This window comes from Sminthopsis crassicaudata, chromosome 1 (assembly GCF_048593235.1).
Source record: "Sminthopsis crassicaudata isolate SCR6 chromosome 1, ASM4859323v1, whole genome shotgun sequence".
NCBI classification, from domain to species: Eukaryota; Metazoa; Chordata; class Mammalia; order Dasyuromorphia; family Dasyuridae; genus Sminthopsis; species Sminthopsis crassicaudata.
In genome coordinates this window covers 362,141,980-362,156,590 of record NC_133617.1, presented here as the reverse complement: position 1 = coordinate 362,156,590, position 14,611 = coordinate 362,141,980, and positions in this window count along the sequence as shown.

The window sequence follows — 14,611 nt, the reverse complement described above, 5'->3', positions numbered from 1 at the left end:
ATGTATATTCTTCTGTGCAGATCTCTGTTAGGAGATGCTTGTTCCCAAATTCCCACATAGGGTCACATCTATGTTTTCATGACCCTAAGAAACAGATAAACTCTTCACCACTTCTTACCTGTCTCTTAAGCCAGGTCCCAGTCATCAACTGGTATTATTTCTCTAGAAGAGTTGAGAAATTCAGAATTTTAGAAATTGTAAATTGAAAAGGATCATAGATCTAAATTTAGAAGGAACCTCGGAGGTTCCTTTTTTATGGAAAAGAAACTGAGGCCCATGGAAGCTAAGAGACTTCTGTTCCAAGTCACACAAACAATAATCATCACAGCTGGACTTTGAATGCATGACCTCTGATTGGATAGTCAGTACCCTTTCTGCTGTACAACACTGACATGAGACCAACATATTTTGACCATGAATCTCTTCTATAAGACCCACAAGAAGTTGTCATACATCTTTGTCATCTATATGGTGAAATTTCTGACATGATCTCATTTTCAATTCCTAGAACTTGGATTTTATGGTGAGATCTAGAGATCTGGGATCTCTAGAGAGTCTGTGACTATTCATTTCTGTAGGTTCTGGTATGAAAAAAATCATGGCATTATGAATCCTACTTCAAACATTTATTAACTATATGATATTGGTAAAATTTACCCTTTGCAATCTCAATTTCCTCATTTGTAAAGTTGGGAAAATAATAATTCCTATTTCTCAGGATAAATAGACTGACAGAGATGGATGGATGAATGGATAATATATGCAAACTTTAAAGTATTATATAAATGTAAGGTGTTATAATTAATAGCATTTTTCTATATAGCCTAAGAAATTAAGGGCCTGAGGGTAGAGAATAAGCTTCACAGAGAGCAGTTTATAGGTGGAAGGTTATATTTCATCTGACTGGTTTCCCTATAGGTGTATAGGTTATCTTCTTAATGAGTTTAGAAAAATTCTCATCTCACTAGTGTGTGAGCTGTAATGAAGATGCTGAACCTACAACATGCCCTTGTCCAATCAGTTGTCAATCTTATCAGAAGAGAGAAAGCTGTATTTTGGAAATACACAAGAAGAGAATAAATCTAAATATACTTCTGGAACCTTAAAGACTGAAAGGATATTAGCAGCTTAACCTTATGGGTGTGAAGAGGAAAAGGTATTTACTCTTCACTTCCTGTCATAAGGGAGGAAACTGATACTGAATCAGAAGAAACTCTGTCCTTATCCATAAATAAAGTAGGATGTTACTATATATTGTTACTTTAGGGGGACTGGGACATTTCTGAAATTCCAACATAGAGAAATAACAACATTTTCATGTGAATTCTGTATCAAATTACCTTTCTTTCAGAAAAAAAAAAATTAGTAACCTGGCTCACATGAAAGCAATTGGCTGCTGAAAAAGAGAATGAGGATATAGAAAGGGAATTTTAAGGTCACTGGTGACAATGTTTGCCCACTTCACAATTTTTATAGGGTTCATCCCTGGTTAAAGGGAGATAATTTAAATACCACACATGCTAAATAGCAATAAAGTGCACATGTTGCTCAGTAGTAGGCCTAGATTTTAATTAGGTTCTTATCTAACATGGCAGAATATTCAGAATCTTATTATTTGCTATGAAAAATGTTTATATTATTAGTCTTGTGATCAGAAGGAAGCCTAATTTTGCAAGCATTTTTCTGAGACAAATAAAATTTCATTTTCTTCCTTGACCTATTTTAACATATCCTACCCCACTTAACATTTTCCTTCCCATGCATTCTCCTGCCTGCATTTTATGCAAACAAGCTGCTGAGCATGAGAAAATAAACTACATTTGTCTTCCTGCCAACCACTTTAAAGGGAGCTATAAGAAATCCAAGCACTTTCATTGATCATGCTTCCAGCCTCGGGATTGATTGGCCTCTATAAGCATACCTATCTCACAAGTAAATTTGTGACAAAGATAGAAATATATTGATATTCTCCTTCCATCACCTCTGCTTCTAGCTATATGGAGCTTCAGACTTTTGTGTTCCAATAAGATCTGACTCCCTTAGGGCATGTTAGATCCCCTTCCCCTTCCTAGAAGAGCAACAAAGAGTTTGGGAGCCTGGGCAAGTGGATGTCCCATTTGGGATGCTTCCTAGAAATGCAAACTAGGGACAGAAAATCTACTTTGGAATCCCATAAGTTTTCTATACTTCTCATGAGTCCAGTAGGTGAGTTAAAGATGGGCTCATTAAAATCATGCCCTTGTACATGTAAGTATCCTTTTAATTTTATGCTTTGTAAAAAGTGTTAGTCACCCTCCCTGTTCAGTCACTCTCCTGATAATTTTCTTTGACTTTCTTGACTTCTTTTCAGGGATAAATGCCTTTTCCCCCTTTTTAACATGATCTGCTCATTTTCTAGGCACATAGATTCTTGAAGAGGAGGAAGCAAAGTAAATTCTAGCATAAAATGTATCCTAATTCTATTTAATCTACTCTGTGCTAGAACTCTGTCTTCCCAGAAATCAGCCAGAGTCAGGATCACCAGAAATCTTTATTCTTGGTCTTTTGGGGTTGCCATCAGGGGATTAAATCTAGCAATCTCCATACCACCTTCCTCTCTCTCCACAGCCAGGAGAAGGCCTCAATTTCCTCCTCCTACTCCATCCACACACTTCACTTCCCCTTCTTTGTCCCACCAATCGAGCCAGCACAGAATAGTTGGGGAGGGTCAACCTTCAAACATGTTAATAAAGAATTGTCCAATTGGCAATTAGTCTCACGTGCTCCATTACCCAAGTGCATTAGCTCAGTTCTAGCCCTTTACAACTCTGCTAAAAGAGTTAGTGACCAGAGCATTCACTTCTCCTTTGGAGATTCAATGATGAAAACTGAATCATCATCTTAGCATGATAGGGAGCTGGTAATCATTCATCCCCTCTCATCAGAAGAATAAGAAAAACATCAAATTATAGATTAGAGTTGGAAGAGACTTCAGATTTTATCAGAACAAACTTTAACTTTATTTAGGGGCAACTGGGTGGCACAGTTGAATAGAATGCTAGTCCTAGAATCAGGAAGACTTGTGTTTAAATCTAGCCACAAATACTTGTTAACTATGTGACTTCAGGCAAGCCATTCAAATATATGGAGAAATCAGTTAAATTTATAAGAACAGAAATCATTCCCCAAATGCTAAATGGTCAAAGAATATAAATAAAGCAGTTTTCAGATGAAAAAAAAAATCTATATTCATATGAAAAATTATCTAAATCACTTTTGATTAGAGAAATGCCAATTAAAACAACTCTTCGGTACCATCTCACACTTATTAGACTAGCTAATGTGACAGAAAAGTAAAATGATAGAAGTTGGAGAGGATGTGGAGGAAAATTAGTGTCCTATGCACTATTAGTAGAATTGTGAATGGATCTGGAGTCTGGAGAACAATTTAGAACCATGCTCAAAGATCAATCAAACTATGTATCCCCTTTGATCTAGCAAAACCACAACTAGGTCTGTAGCCTTAAAAAGATCATTTAGAGAGAGAGAGACAGAGACAGAGACAGAGAGAGAAAGAGAGAGACAGAGATAGAGACAGAGACAGAGACAGAGAGAAGAGAGAGAGAGAGAGAGAGAGAGAGAGAGAGAGAGAGAGAGAGAGAGAGAGAGAGAGAGAGGAGGGAGAGAGAGAGGGAGAGAGACAGAGACAGAGAGAGAGACAGAGAGAGACAGAGAGAGAAGGACTTAGATATACAAAAATATTTATAGAAGTTCTTTTTGTGGTGGTAAGGAATTGAGGGAATGCCTGTCAATTGAGGAATAACTAAATAAGTTATGGTACATGAATGCAATGAAATACTGTTAATGCTATTAAAAAATAACAAGCAGGTAAATTTCAGGAAAACCTGGAAAGACTTACATGATTCTGGGTGAAGTAAGCAGAACCAAGAGAACATTGTATACAATAACAACAATATTAAATAGTGATCTACTATGAATACCTTAGCTCTTCTCAGCTATAAAATGATCCAAGAAAAAACCTAAAGATTCATGTTGGAAAATGCAACATACATCCAGAGAAAGTACTGATATAATTTGCCTCTTTGTTACTTCCTCTTGGGAGCTAATTTGCCTCTTTGTCACTTCCTCCTGGGAACTCTAGTTATGCCCTGTGAAAAATTACAAAATAAAATAATGTCCATAGACCCCTTCAGATATCTGAGGGCAAGTAGCACATGATTCCTGAATGTTGTCTTCTTTAAACTAAACATATTTATTTCTTCTACCTTTTAAAAATATCTTCCAAAAATGAACTTCCTGATTCTGAGAATATTTCTTTATCCTGTTCTCTCCTATGTTTAGCATATATTGGCTGTGTGATCTTGCATAAGTTGCTTAACTTCTTTGTGGCCCAACCAATTCTCTAAGACTATGAATTTGGGGCAAAAGGGAAAGTTTTTATTTTCTTTATTTGTTTTTAATTATTTTCTTTAATTTTTTTGGCTATATATGTGCATTAATTGTTTTTAAATACACATTTCTTTATGAAAAATGTTGGAAGAAAAAATCAGAATAAAAGGGAAAAATAACACACACATGCATGCACACACACACACACACACACACAGAAGAAAAAGAAAAAAAAAAGTCATAGCAAGCATTGATTTACATTCATTCTCCACAATTCTCCCTCTGGATGCAGATGGTGTTTTCTATCCAAAGTTTATTGGAATTGTCTTGGATAATTGCTTACATCACTGAACCACTGGGAAGAACCAAGTCTTTAATAGTTGATTGTTGCACAGTCTTGCTGTTACTGTATACAATGTCCTGGTTCGACTTGTTTCATTCAGCATCAGTTTGTAAATCTTTCCAGGTCTTTTTAAAATCACCTTGCTCATCATTTTTTATAGACCAATAATAATAAAGGAGAAAGTTTCAATCCATAATGGTCTCCTTAGGAACTAAGGACACCAATAACATCATATGTCCAGTCCAAAAAATGCTTTTATGTGAAACCATTAACTTTCATTTTGTACAGTATGAGTTTTTTAAGTACATACTGAATTTAAGTTAAATATCCCCTTTAGTTATTGATTGCAGGGTTTTTTTCTAAACTTTTTTTTTGCATTCTTTTGTATATATTTTAATCATTTCACTCAATTTTTTTTTGCATTTCTTTCACCATCCACTTATCACAATTCCCTTCTCTTCCACCAAAAACCCTTCCTTGTAATCAACTGGTAAACTCAGATCAAAATTATCAAACATTGGCTATGCCTTACAGTATATCTCTCATTCATCACCACTTACTCATTGCCTCTCTGTCAAACTGTAGGAAATCCACATCATCAGCAACCTTTAGAAGTCATTATTGGATATTGCACTGATCAGAGCTATAAAATCTTTCAGAGTTGTTTTCTTTTCAATTATTATAGTAAATACGTAAATTGTTCTCCTAATTCTGCCCATTTTACTTTATATGAGTTCATCTAAATATTTCAAGTTTTTTTTTCTGAATCCTTCATATTTATCATTCCTTATAGAAAAATACTATTCCAATATATTGATATATCATAATTTGTTTTGTTATTCCCTAATTGATAAGTATCCACTGTTTTCAAGTCTTCAAAGTATGGTTATAAGTATTTTTGTACATAGTGGCTTTTTCTCTCCATCTTTGACCTCTTCTCAGTTAATGGTATCACTGGGTTAAAAGCTTACTTTAGCTATCTTTCACAGTTTTAATCTGTGAATATTTAATCTGGCGTATCACTTTTCAAATATTGCCATCCTTAGTTTGTTGTTTTACTTTCTTCATATCAACCAGACAGCTACTTGCAAAACTATTGCCCTTGCAAAACATAGCTACAGGAAACTCTCCCTGTTTGTGGAAAAAAGGACACTGTACTGAATTAGGGTTACCCTCAAAGTTACTTTACAGTTACAAGAAACCCTAATAGAATTGATGGATTTTACTGAAAGGAAAGAGTGAGACTTTCAAGCATGAAGGATGATTTGAGGAAAGTATGAGAAATGTGAGAAGAGGATGTGTAGGAACATAAGGGAAGAAGAGGTGAAGTATTTAAGACATTTGATTTCTAATATCTAAAGTTCCACTTAGCATCTGAGATCAAAATAGGAGCAGTAGATGAAGGTTGAAAGTGAAAATGAAGTGATATATTTAATATCAACATAAAGCTTCCTAACAATTCAACCTGTCCAAAAGTAAAATAAATTGCTTTGGTGAGCAGTGGATCATCTTTAATCACAGATGTTTAGGCAAAACCTGGATGGAATTTGATTTAAGGACATAATTCTGAGGATTCCTATGTAGATACAAGTAGAGCTAAGGAACCTTCCAACTCTGAGATTCTGGGACTGTGTGCAGTAGGTACTTTCAAGAACGTTTGTTTACAACCAAAGAGCTATGAGGGTTCAAAGTCTAGACTTGTGTCAAGTATCAGACCTGAGTAAAATCAAGAAGTAAATGATGTTTGTTTTCACCAAAATAAGATCTCCCCTTTCTCTGTTCTTTTTTCACTTCCATAATATAATCAGCCTCTATGTTAAAACAGTATCTTGTTCTGGTCCCTGTGACCATTCTCACCTCACCTTTTTGTCAATATAGTAAGTTTATAAGTAAACCAGCATAAAAGGATAAATAATATCACACAGGGAAACCTAGAAGTCAAACCATCCCAAAGATCAAAGGAGCATAATTTACCAATTGTATCCTATATTAATCAAAATTAATATCCTGGTAGTATGTGCTGAATCAGTGGAAGCCATCTAGGTGCTACTGTCAGAATCTTCTTGTCTATGATATGTAAATCTCAGACAATTTCCAGATTTCCACAGTAAGCCCAGCAGACTATCAAAATGTCTTAGTAATTTTGAGATGCTATGGACTGCAAGCTTTAAAATTTTAACCTACTACTTTGAGATGGTTTGGATATGTTGATGAGGTAACAGTTGGTCTGTTTTTTCCAAAACACTTATAAAAATTATCTCAAGCTTTCCTCACACATCCCAGTACTTTTCCACTTCCAGTGGGTTCATGTCTCCCAGTGTTCCCAACTCTAATCTATGATTATGTGAGTCATACTCTCTGCTGCTTCCTCATGCTGCCTGCTTTACTTCACCATCCCTTCTTCTCTGTATCTTTTTACTACTTTTTTTCTGTTTTTTTGTTCCCACAACCCCTGTGCTTAATTAAAATATGATTGTTACTCCATCAGTGCCAATCAAGAGCTTTCCTTATGAAAACCTAAAGAATTAGGTGTGCCTGCCCCTATTTCATAATATCATAATTATCAATTCAGTCTCCCTTTTTGGTGCTCAGCACTTTCCTACTCTCTACTTTCTCTCTCTCCAAGCCCATCATAAAAAGCTATTTTATGCAAGTGATCTAATATTAGACCCTTGTATTTCATTGTGAACATAATATAATAAAAAGAAAATTATATAAAAAAATCAACTAATCAATAAGCAATTAATAAGTGCCCCCTATGTGCTAAGTGCTAGAGATATAAGGGAAAAAGTGAAAGTCTCTGTCCTCAAGGAACTTATATTCTAATGAAAGACAAATACCAACATTTGTATGGTATATATTTCTCTTCTAAAATCTTACTTGGATGCCTCATTGTAGCTCAGTGGTGACCTTGAGGTCTCCAGGTCTATAAAAGTGAAATGAATACAAGCTCTCTGAGGTCAAACCTCTTTATTATTATTTTTATGACACACATCTTTTAAGTTCCAGAAAAATCAATCAGACAATCATTAATTAAGCACCTAATATATGCCCAATACAGTAATAGGAGATGAGAATACAAAACAAATGAAACAGCCCTGGCTTCTCAAGGAGTTTACATTCTCTCTAAAAAATTCATTTACTCTTAATGTAAATGCACACAAGAGAATGAGGAGTGATAGATATAGATATAGATATAGATATAGATATAGATGTAGATAGATATAGATAGATATAGATATAGATATATAGATATAGATATATAAAATAGAGGAAAAGACCTAGCAAAAGGAAATAAGGCAAAAGCAAGTAAGATAGATAGATAAGGAAGAATTGTTTTCATGTCCTAGAATTGTTGCTTAGAATCACAATTAAACTATCAAAAACCTTTATAACTTAGAAATGTCCTGTTTTGAACTTGGATTATAGCCCTGAGCCCCATATGATTCTTCTAAAACATTTGTTATAAATCCTCAACTTTAAAAGTCTCTGAGAGTATGCAAAGAAAGGAGAAAAGGAAAGAAAATGTTCGGTCTTCTATGACAGGAATTGATCTTGTGATTATTAGGAAACCATGAAAACTAAGGGAATTAAAGCAGCAGTGAAGAACCTAGTAGAGGCACCTCTAAGCTAAGTTCTGCGGTCTGGCTCTAAAGAAGATCCATGAGGCAGAAGCCAGTGAGAAAAGAGAAAATTTCCTCCAACTTAGGTTCAAGACCATGGGATTACAGATCTGCTCGCTCTTTCCAAAGCTGCCACTAGTAGAAAGATCACTGAAACAGCAGTCAGAATGCCTGGGCTGAATCACCAGCTCTAATCAATACTGATAGTAATATGAGCCTGAGTAAGTCATTTAAATCATTTAAGCCTCAGTTTCCTCATCTGTAAAAAGTACAATAATGTATAATAAAATGTGTAATATGTATAATAAAACTGTAAATGTATGATCATTGTATAATGAAATGGTAAATATATAATATCATATAATTAAATTGGGAATACTCACTAGAACTGGAAAGCACTTAAGACCAACCTCCTCATTTTACAGATGGGTAAAATGAGTTCCAGTGATTTGCCAAGAATTACATGTATTTAAGTACCAAAAGTGGCATTTGAAACTTGTTTCTATAAACTCTTGTGTTCCTCTGAATCAGTGAGTCTAAATGCCTCTTTACAGTTATTAAAAAAATGTTCTGCTTCAACTTTAAAATGCTATAAAAATGTGACCTGTTATTATTATTGCACATGAGTATAAAACAAAACTCTAAACAAGTACACTAAACTTATAAAACTTCTCATTAACCAACTAAGGTAGCAGCAGGCACATATATTTTCAGGGAGCATTCCACTGGTCAAATGTCACCAAAACAATTTCCAAGCCAGCCTACCCTCATTAGTTTCTGGAGATCTTGATTACAAATTTATAAGAGACATGCCCCAGACAGCGAGAGAGATTCAGAGACAGTCATCCCGTTGGTCATTGTCATATCCCACAGGGAACATTAGAAACCTTGTCCATCAACCAAGAAATAAACAGTTCCTCTCATGAACAGAGCCAATGAATACCCGATAAATCATAGCTGTCAAAAATCTAGTAACATTGCTGAAGACAGAAATCAATCCAAAACTTCATTAGTTCCCCTGACAAGTGCTTAATCTCATATTGTTTAATATCAGCCAGGGCATCTCAGGTAGAATAGAACCCTGTAAGTGATCAGGAAGGTTTCTATGACAGAAACTTTTCAATGATTATAACTTAATCTTGCCTGCAGCCCATCCCTATTTCTGTTTGTGCTGAAACAGTTCAAGGGTGTAAATAATTTGGTGTTGTATAGGACATGGTTGTGACGACTATTCACTGCTGGCAATGCCAGGTTCTGAAGTCTGTAGACATTTCAGCTTGAAAGGAGAGTCAGAAAAGTGAGTTGTTTCAGTATTATAAAATCAGCAAATCACTTGCTCCCAGAGGCACCAAAACAACAAGGCAGAAGTAAGGTTAACTGTCTAGAAACAATACCCCTTTCCGCATAGACTCCTCCAGCTGACCTTTTGCAGAGGCCGCTAGGCCTTAACATTCCCTCTGACATTTATTTTTATCAGATTTTACCAATATTAAATTGTTCCCGTCTCTTTGTATGTATGTGTCTAAGTGCATCAGAGTGTATGCACCTGCCTATGTGTATATAGTATAGAGGAAATGATTTGCCTTAGAACTGACCCTGAGACTATCTAATTATCATCTTTCTGCTAATCATTCTCAAATCTACCTTTCCTCTGCTGACCCTCTCATCTCCAACTGCTTTTCTGACATCTCACACTAGAAATATCTTGAATTCAATATGCTCAAAACAGAACTTATTATCTTTCTCTTTAAACTTTCCCTGTCTCCTATATTTCCTATTGTCATAGGAGCCAAGAATATTCTTCTAGTCTCTCAAATACTAGGATTCAGACTGGATTTCTCCCTAACTCTCATCCCCAAGAGATGTCAATTTAACTAATCTTTTCTATAAGCCCCCTCCTCTCCTCTGACACTGCAGAACTCTCTAGTGCAGGCTCTAATCATCTCACACTTTGATTATTGCAATAGCCTCCTGGTGGGTCTTTCTGCTTCAAGTATTTCCCTAACAATTAATTCTCTATTCAGTTATTAGACTTCCCTAAAACATAACCCTGATCATTTCATCTCCATACTCAATAAACCTCAAATACTTCCTATTGCCTCTAGGATCAATACAAAATAATATCTATTTGGCATTCAAAACTTCATATAATCTAGCCTCTCTTACCTTCCCAGTCTTCTTGCACCTTGCTCCTCAATACATATGCTTCAATCTAATGACACTGGGCTCCTGGCTGATCCATGAACAAAACACTCCATATCTCAACTCTGGCTGGTCATTTTTTTCTAGCTGTCCCTCATTTCTGGAGCAATTCTCCTACTCCACTCTAATCATTTTACTGCCCTGGCTTCCTTTATAGACCACTAAAATCCCATTTTCTGCAGGAAACCTTTCCCAATGATGATTAATTTGATCACTTTTCTTCTTTTAATTATTTCCTATTTATCCTATATATAACTTACTTTGTATAGCTATATTTTCATGTTTGAATCTTCCCTTTTAGATTGTAAACTCGTTGAGGACAGGGACTGTCTTTTTTAGGGCAGTACCTGGAACATAGTAAATGTTGACTGATGAATTGATTTTATTGTTGGCAATCTATGACCTATAAAGGTGATTGTACAAAGTCATGTATTTGACAGCAAAATATAAGCTCCATTTCACCAGCACTCTTTATATGTGCCAGAGGTAAATTCATCTGATTATTCAGATGTGCTCATAATCTTACCCCTTAATTCTCCAAATTTATCTGCTTTTTTTTTTCAGCAAAAACTATATGCTCCAGCCAGTCTGAATTAGTCATACCTAGAAACTTGATTCATGTTATTTCCTAGCCTAGTATGTCTCCTTCTTCACGACCTATCCAACTACTTCCTATCTTTTAAGACACATCCTTATACTGAGTTATCTATTCATTTTAAGTTTTGTCTATACAACTAGACAATAAACTCCTTAAAGAAAAGGTCTTCCTCCACCAATAATGTTTTATTAAAGACTCAAAATTTAAAAATAGCAACTAACATTTTTTACTCTCCTTATGGATACTACAATTTTATTGTAGGCAATGCCTCCACAAACAAATTGTTTTAATCAACTTGATGAATTAGTTCAGGTAGTTAAAGTTAATTTCATAGCCTTCCCTCCCCCCCCAATCTCCTATTTCCTAACTATAATTCTGTAGATCAATTAATTCAGTCACACAACTGGGTTGTAATCAACCAGTTGTTTGACTTGCTTGTATTATACATTTCAGTTAATACAGTTAAACTTGTTTACCTATGGTGACATAGCTCTCAGGTGATATGAATTTCTGAAAAGAAAAAGATCTAATCAGTAGAATTCACATAGATTCAGTGGATTATTATTGGCAAAACAACTGGAGAAAGGATAGACAAACCCCTTCAGGTATCTGACAGTCAAGTATTTACAGAAAATCAAAGCCTGATAGCAATGAAGCATTACACCACTAAATATGTTAATAGCAAAGGATACTTGTGAGAACTTAATCATGTCTCTAATAGCTAGCACAGTACCTTGTGCATTCATAGATAACAATGCATAATAAATTTTAAAGAATCTACCAATCTTCTAATTCAAGAAGTCAAAAACTTTTCAGAAATTTGCTGACCAATTGGCAAAATAGATAGAATTCCAGATTTATCTTCCTAAATTCAAATCTGGCGTCAGACTTACTAGCTGTGTCACCCTGGTCAATCACTTAAGCCTGTTTGCCTCAATTCCTCAACTGTAAAATGAGCTGGAAAAGGCAATGACAAACTTTAGTATCTTTACCACAAAAATCCCAAATGGGAATATGAAGAATAAAACATGTTTTAACTGAACAGTAACAAGAAAATATTTTTAGTTTATGGCCTGGGGTGTACATGTATGAGAAAGTGGGAAAAGAAGTCAGTGTCAGAGTAGTTAAGAGGTACCTAATAATTAAAGAATTAGTCTTGTCAATAAGATCATTTTTCTAAAATACAAATAATGAGTTGAGGAAGTTAAGCCTCATTTATACCTTATCACAAATCAATTCAATCATAATCAAATTATTTCCTCCTAATGCCTAACAGAAATAGATGGTATCAACCTAAAAGTAATAAGAGTTTTTATTAAGGAATATAATATATGAGAAATAATATTGAGTGGAAAATGAGAGGGGCCCTTCATATATCCAGACTGAAGCATGAAAGTTCTGGTTATATAGAACATAGGAGAGAGAGAACACTGAGACATGATAGAGAAATTAAGGGAAGGAAAGTGGAAAAAAAAACAGACTTAAAATCATAAAGCTTTCTTAGGTAACAGGATTTTAAAGGTCAGCTATAGAAGCTCACCTTTTATTTAAGAGCTCCTCCTTGAAAAGTAGCTTTCAAAGCTATTTGAGCACTTCCAGTGTTTGGCTGTTCTAATTCAGCCCTCTGAGACTAATCCCTCTTCCATCAGATGCTACCATGTCTTCTTTGGTACAATATTGTAAAATTCCTTCAACTAATCATGTGCCAAAGACTCAGGTTTCTTTGTCATTCTTGTTTTCCTCCTCTGCATATTATCCAGCATCAATTTTCTTCCTAAACTGTGGGACCCTAAGCAAACATCCCTAGATGTGTTCTGACCAAAGTAGCATATATTAGGATTATCACATCCCTGATCCTAAAAGCTGTGTTTCTTACCTCATCCTGTGAAATACTTCCAAAACCCTTCATCATCCAAGTGGTCTATTTTGGGGGGCTATGATGCAGTTTGTAGCCTCTGAAAAAAAATTGTGCCAAAAGTGATATGGTCTTCAGATAGTAGGTCTCATTATTGTTTGTCCTTCCTTATCAAAGAGAACCATGGCATCAGGAGATGATGTCATGATATGCAAGTGAATTGGATTTAAGTGAGGGAGGGGTATGCAAGGTCACTTGTCTTACTGTCCTCTCCAGGGCTATGTGGGTCTAGTGACTGGATATAGATCACAAGGATTGGAGATGGCCCTGAATGAAATGGGAGACCTTGGCTGCTTTGGCCAGAAATCCTGAGTGTCTTCCTCTTCCAGATTCATTCATTCTTTTATTTATTTAGACCTTTTTGGACTAGGTGAAAGAGAGATACTTTGCCTCACTTGCTACCTAACCTTAATCACTGAATGAGTGTAGCTTCATAAGTTAGCTTATTAAGTTAATGAGACCTGTTGAAGAGCATAGATCTCATTAAATCAAAAGTTAGTTTGTGCAAGCATTTTTGTTACTAAATTTAATGCCTGAGCCATCATAACATATCACTGTCTTTTAAAAAGTAACCTTCATTTCTTTGGTCTTCATATGTTAGCCCCAAATTATTCAATGGTAAAAATGTAAATAGACAAATAAGTTAAAACAAATGGCTAAGCCACTTCAAATGGATTTTCCTTGTTGTCATTTAAATTCATTATTCTGGAGTTGTAATTTCTGATTAGTGATAAGAATTAATTCTCTCATTTCTCTCTCTCTCTTTTTTTAAATCCTCTCATTCCTTACTACAAAAATGAGAATATAGAGTTGAAATAATAAGGCTTTTGCTGATAGGCTTTTCTTTTTGGTGCCTTTCCTTTTCAAAATATTTTTAAGTACTAGCTAATTATTTTACCTAATTAGGGATTGGTTTGTCCTTGAGGGAAACAACAATAAGTTAAAAGATGTATATCTTAAATAGATCAAAAGTTTCCTAGACCTGAAAACTGAACTACTTTTTAAATTGTGATTTCAACTGATATTTCATTCCTGGGCCTTTGTTATAATTATCTGTTTTAGTGCTTTGAAGTAGCTATACAACACCAACACTTTTTTCTGGCATTGATTCATGAAATATCTAAATGATTATTCATTTCAAAATCTCTACTCATAATGTACAGAGCAGAAGGAAGAACTTAAAACAAGACTAGCTAATTTTCTTATCCTCTCCCTCCTCCAAGTTAGAGTCATTCCTCATTCTGTTTTTATTCAACTCAACAACTATTTACTAAACACAACTAGATACTACTTAAAATAATCTATCATTATTGGACCATGGCAAAGAGATGAAGTTAAACATCTAAAAATAAGCATTAATTTCCATTTCAAAATTTGGGGGTAAGAGGGATGGGAGGAAATATGAAAGACTTGGAGAAAGAAAAGATAAAAAAACAAAGTTATATAACATAATATATTTACTCTTACTCATGGCATTCTTTTCCTGTTCTTGGAACCTCTTTGCCTACCCATATTTGACTCATTCTTCAGGGTCCTACTTA